Raw genomic sequence first — 6,401 nt, 5'->3', positions numbered from 1 at the left:
ATGTACTTCACTGAAAAACAGGGAATATTGATTTTGCGGACATCTTAAATGTCTTAGATTTCTCTAAATTTGTTAGAAGTTCATGGCTTAATGATTCATAAAGTACTGTTATTACAGGGCATGGATGTAAGAATATGAATGCCTGTACTGTCTAATGCAATCCAAGGTCTGCAATATATACTACATTTCTTAAGGAGGGGTGGGGGATTACGTCAAAGCCATACAAAATAATCTTAGTCAATGGGAACAACATGCAAACTTGACATACAAGAGCAAAGACCTGCAAGAAGTCCCAAAGATGATTATTTAAAAAAAAAAAATGTATATAATGAGAATAAGATGTTAGTTTTAGCTTTTTTTGAGTCTATGTGTTAGTTTGCATAGCTAACACTACTGCACTAAAGCCAACTTTCTTTAGTTTAGATTCAATTGGGCCAGATTTTAAAACCAGGAAATGTAGATGGGCCAGACACTTTCAGCAGCCTATTTAAAACATTTTTTTAGTTTTTGGTAATGACACATTTTAAACAAATGCAAATGAATGTAATAAAACATAGCAGGCTTTTGGAGATGGTGGTAAAATAAATAAATACTTGCCAGTCCAGGCAGGGTTAAATTAACAGTTTTCATTGTCAAATTTACGTTTCAGGGTTGACAGAGACATATTTTCAGTAGAGCACTTCCCTACTTGTGACTATCAATAGCCAGATGTTTTGAAAAGCTACTAAGCGGGGTCAGAACTCACATGAGAAAACAATGATTTGTGAAAGATATGATTGGCGGTGTCGCTACATCCGTAAACATCCTGCGAGATTGGTACTGCAGATGTCGAACTCTCAACAGAGATGAGAAGGAAGCAAGATGGCCCACTCATTAGCTACTTCCATACACTATATATGTAGATTACTTATTTTGTCATATATCAGATTTATGTATGCTGGGCCACTCGGAGGTTGCTTCTAGGCTGGATATGGCCTGCAGGCCGGCAATTGAATGATCTGGTTTAGATCTTTGCTCCTCTATGAATGAGATGTTTTTTCAGTTATCAGTTCTGGAGTTTGCTTTATTTAAAGCTCCTGTAAGATTTATTATTTTCTTTCTTTGCGCCTCCTAGTGGCTAAAACACACTGTGGGAAACAGCAATGCATGCCCACACCACCCCACAGATCCCACAACACTGAGAATGAATGAGCTAAATGCTGCACATAGACTGTACCAAGTTTTGTTGGGATTGTTTCATTTTTCTACAAAAAGCTATGCCCTCAGAATAATTTGACAGATGCTAACATTACATAACATTTCTACACAAGGGAGCTTTAAGCTTTGTTTATTTGCAGTGAAACTTTTACATTAATATCTCCAAAAGGTAAAAATAAGGCCCTGACACACTGGGCTGAAGGTCGGCTGTCGGACAATGTCGAGCTGTCGGTGAGGGTCTGTAGCCCAAATTTTTGCGGTGTGTTCCACAGTGTTGGCACCCCTTTTCCAGTCGACTGAGCATGTTGAATCGGTGGCAGAGGCCGTCAGTGAGAGAAATCACTCTGATTAGCTGTTGCTTAAGTGAATCACTGCACAAGAACATAAATATATTTCAGTTTCATTTGTGTTGTTGTTATTGTGCTAACATTAGCTGGCTAACTAGCATCTTGAATTCATCCTGTCTGTTCAAGATGGCGCCATGGATGGCTGCCTCAGTGTTTTGGTGCGCATTGTTTTGTCTTGTTTTGCTTGTAAATTCAGTTTTCTGCTGTGATACCTGGAGCTCTTTCACCAGAGAAGAGCTCATGAACAACAAGGGAACCTACACCAGCAGATATATTTCCCACTTTTCTGCTTCCATCAGTTTAAATTAGACATTCTGGTCGAAGGTTCTCTCACTCCTGCTCATGCAGTGAAACGACGAAGGAAAGGGAGGTGCGCCGGCATGAACATCACACACCGTTACTGGGAATATTTCTCTCCAATGTGCGCTCACTGTGCAATAAACTGGATGAACTTCAGCTACTGGTGAGGAACTGCTTCACGCAGATGTGGTTGTGTGGATCGATATCGACTCTGGGCTGCAGCTGGCAGGCTTCGAACTTGTCAAAGCGGATCGCGACACAGAACATTCCTGTTTTTACATCAGCAGTGGCTGGTGTAACAATGTGACAGATTCAACAGCACTGTTCTTCTGATCTGGTCCTGGTCCTGTTCTCCTGATCTTCATTCTGGTTGGTGTTTACATTCTACCGCAGGCCAACGTGCAGGACGCACAGTGCATGCTTGCAGACCATACATGCAGAGATACTGTGTGTGGAACAGAGAAATTTGGACTCCTTAGTTTGGTGACTTTAACAAGGGAAATCTCAGCCATGAACTCCCCAAATACAGACAGTTTATTAAATGTCCGACCAGAGAGGAGAATATTCTGGATCACTGTTACACATCAGTAAGCAACGCCTATCATGCTGTCCCCCGTGCTGCTCTGGGAGACTCTGACCATGTCATGGTCCACCTGATTCCTGCATTCAGGCAGAAATTAAATCTCTGTAAACCTGTTGTGAGGACATCAAAGCAGTGGACCAGTGGAGGACCTTCGGGCGTGCTTGGACTGTACTGACTGGGATGTTTTCAGGACTGCTACCAACAGTCTGGATGAGTGGAGGCTGTGATGTCATACATCAGCTTCTGCACCAGGGTGAGTTACAACAACGACAAACCCTGGTTCACAGCTAAACTCAGACAGCTAAGACTGGAAAAGGAAGAGGTGTTCAGTAGAGGAGACAGGGACAGGCTTAAGGTGTCAAAGTACAGGTTAAGCAAGACGGTGAGAGAAGGTAAACTAGTCAGAGAGACTACACCGCCAGTTCTCAGCCAACGACTCTGCTTCTGTCTGGAGGGGGCTCAGACAGATCGTCAACTAAAAACCTAAGCCCCCCCACTCCATTAAGTATTTACGCCTGGCCAACCAACTGAATGAGTTCTACTGTCGATTTGAAAGATGTCGCCCTGACCTCTTTGGTAATGAAGTCTTTTGAGCACCTTGTGTTGTCCCACTTCAAGACCATCACAGACCCACTCCTGGACCCCCTGCAGTTCGCCTACAGTGCCAACAGGTCTGTGGATGATGCAGTAAACATGGCCCTCCACTACAAATTGCGTGTAAACCTACTTGGCAATAAAGCTGATTCTGAAATCAGACATTTCAGATTGGACAGGAAATCAGACATTTTCTCGATTAGAAGCAGCTGTTTTATGAAACCGTCTGAGCTAAAGCGGACAAACCTACATCCATGGGGATGCGTTTGTTTACATCCGCAGACCTGGGTCTTCTGATGCTCTTTTTTGAATGACGAATGCAGACTACCGCCACTTGCTGGTATGGAGAGTTATTACCTCTCTTGCAGGTGTAGATGCTAGTTGGCCGTTCGCTGTAGTCGGTGCGGTGTGTTCTAGTGTCACTTTTTGGCCAAGACACAGGCGACATGAGGGGATGCAAAAGTCGGCTTTTTTCTCCGATAGTTCTTTGACATCGGTTTGGTGTGTCAGAGCCTTTTCCCAAAGTTGTGTTAACAATAATATGGAGAGTAGTGCAAATAAAAGTTTTGCTAAATTCAGTACTGAAAAGCTGCATCAGTATGGATACAATTCCTGAAAACCTATAACCCATTTGGCTGGTGAGGAAAGTCAAGCATTTAGCAAGCCAAAGGGACCTCTCTTTCTCAGGAGTTCATGGACTAAATAAAGAACCTAAACGCTCAGTAAACTAAAGTTGCCCTATAGTTGCCAAGCCTCCACCATAAATATTTTATATTTATTATAACAGGTGGTATATTCCTTTATATGCATATACTGTATGTATATATGTATGTGTGTGTCTATGTATGTATATATTTAAGTACTCGCACTATATACGTCACAAGTTGAAAAGGTAAAGAAGTAACTGTAATAGAGCTGGCAGTAAATTCAGTGAACTAATACTTTTAATTTCCTGGGGAGTCATAACAAGTTTCATTGTTTGGCACTCTGCTTCATAAGATTGCCCCAGGGACTGAGGGACTGTTATATACTAAAATCTTGCCAATGTACCTTTCACAGTAATTGTCGATTCAAGAGCAAATTCTAGTCATTTACTGCAGAAGGAAGATTATAGAGCTCTGAAACCTTGAGGTGTTTCAAAGTCAGTTTTGGGTTTTAAAGCACAGCTTGCCATGGCTGTCTATTTAACTTTAATTAACTTTAAATACTTTGGAGTTATAGGTTAGTTAGGATAGAGATGTCATAAGATGAGGTCATAAGGTCACCACAGGACCAAAGTTTTACCATTCTTTGCTTATGTAAGCAACCTGAAGCTGAATAGGAGAAAAGCTTTTTTAAATGAGTTTTTTCTTCCAAAGCGGTGAAGGGGAGCGGTAGCCGGCGCAGTGATCTGCTGACTGTTGTCTTATTGATTGAATTGTCTGTTTCCCTCCCAGCCCTGCCTGTTCATAGGCCAATGACGAGCTTCTCACTGTGCCCACTGCATGCATGCCGATCCAACAAGCCACGAACCACAGCTCCCCCTCAGTCTCAACACGAGCTTAATCTCACTGTGCTTAATGAGTGGAACAACACAGAGTTGACAAGTAGGGAAAATCCCCCCCTCCACCACTTTCCTCAATCCCTTCTCTACTACGCCGTTTATTGACCTGCCAAAGGCTGTGATGGGAGTGTCCAGATTTATGCAAAAAAGCCCTCACTGCTCACTGATGACTGTCAGCTTAACCATTCATTATGGTTGGATCCCTGAGGACAGCTTGAGCCTCTGGGCCACTTTACATGCAGAGACTTTAAAGTGGTCATACTCCATTGAAAATGGGGAAATGTGTATTTGAATGAAGGCTTGGGAAAGTAAAAATGTGTGAACAGAAAAACAGTAGATGTTGCATGAAAGATTGAAGGAGAATTATGAGGTTCAGACACAAACACCATTCTATTTCTTCTGGTTGATTTCCCAGTCTCTACTGAGTTCTCCTAAGTCTCAAAAGTGAGGGAAGTGTGCACTGTCAAATGCTTCTCTCAGATCTACAGAGCATCCCTAGGTGAAAGAGAAATGTTTGCATTAGCATATGAAACAGCCAAAGCAGTAAACATACATTTTTATCTTTTATCTAAATTATTCATGAGTATTTTCCCACTGTATGCAGCAAACACATGGGGATCGGAACAAGTAAGATCATTGAGTATAGTCATGAATAAACAAGGACTTTCTCACTATGAGAGGTTGCTTCACACATCCTGACTGCACCTGCTGTAAAACGTTTTTGGTGAATGATTTGGAGTCTATGGGACAAGCTGAACAGCATTGATATGATGATACATACACTTATTATAAGATATTGAGCACAATGATGTAGCATGATCAACCGATCCTGATGAACATTTTGGATATTTATTAATGAAAAGGATTAGGCTTTTCTGAAAGCTGTCTTCTAACTCATAAACCAGGCCTGTCTAGAGAACTGATGCTTTCTCCAGCAACCTCCTCTGTCCCATGACCTTTGCCGGACTCCGGTCACTAATGGAAGGCTGAATGACAATCTCGCGATTTATTGTGATCTGCGAAGGCTCACAAGCATGACCATCCTAAGACAGTCTAGTAAATTACCACCTACTCCCCCTGACCAGTGCATGACACAACCTACCACCCTCTCTTAAGGATCATCTCACGATCTCTGGTCTTCATCAATTGAAACCAGGACTTGCCAATCTCAGACTAAAGGAATAAAAAAAATGACTTTGCCATGCAGAATCAAAATGCATTAACTAATATGTTATGTTTAATTGACAATAAGAAGGGTCCAGAACTTCATGTGGTCTTGCTGATGCGACAAAGCAATAGATCTTGTCAACAAAAGAACTGTTCTTTATGTAAAGAAATTAATATGATGTCACCATTTTTCTGTATTAACAAATTAACTATTAACTATTCTTCTGTATTAACAAATTAACTATTAACTATTCTAATACTATTCTGTATTATTACTATTCTTTCAGGACATCCATAATAATTTGGGACAGCATATGTGATGATATGGGATACAGTTTCAGTAGTGTAAGTCCTTGCTTGCCACTCTAATGACATATCGCTAAGAATATTTTCAACTGATCACTTGTTGTCTTAACCTTAATATTAATCAATTGAACATGCCTAAGGTTACTGGATGTTACATATTCACCTATTATGATGTGCTGAATAGCCAATGAAGCAGGAAATGTGAATATGTATCTACACAACAATTAATTTATCATGGCTGATAATAAGGGACAAGAGTGAAATGCTGAATCACACAGGGAGCGAGTGTATTTGTTAACCCCTCCTCCTCTCACCCCTCTGAAGAGAGAGATAAGCAGACAAATAAACCACATAACTGAGATAC

Source organism: Siniperca chuatsi, linkage group LG11, assembly GCF_020085105.1.
Source record: "Siniperca chuatsi isolate FFG_IHB_CAS linkage group LG11, ASM2008510v1, whole genome shotgun sequence".
NCBI classification, from domain to species: domain Eukaryota; kingdom Metazoa; phylum Chordata; class Actinopteri; order Centrarchiformes; family Sinipercidae; genus Siniperca; species Siniperca chuatsi.
Note: the sequence above shows the minus strand (reverse complement) of the source record.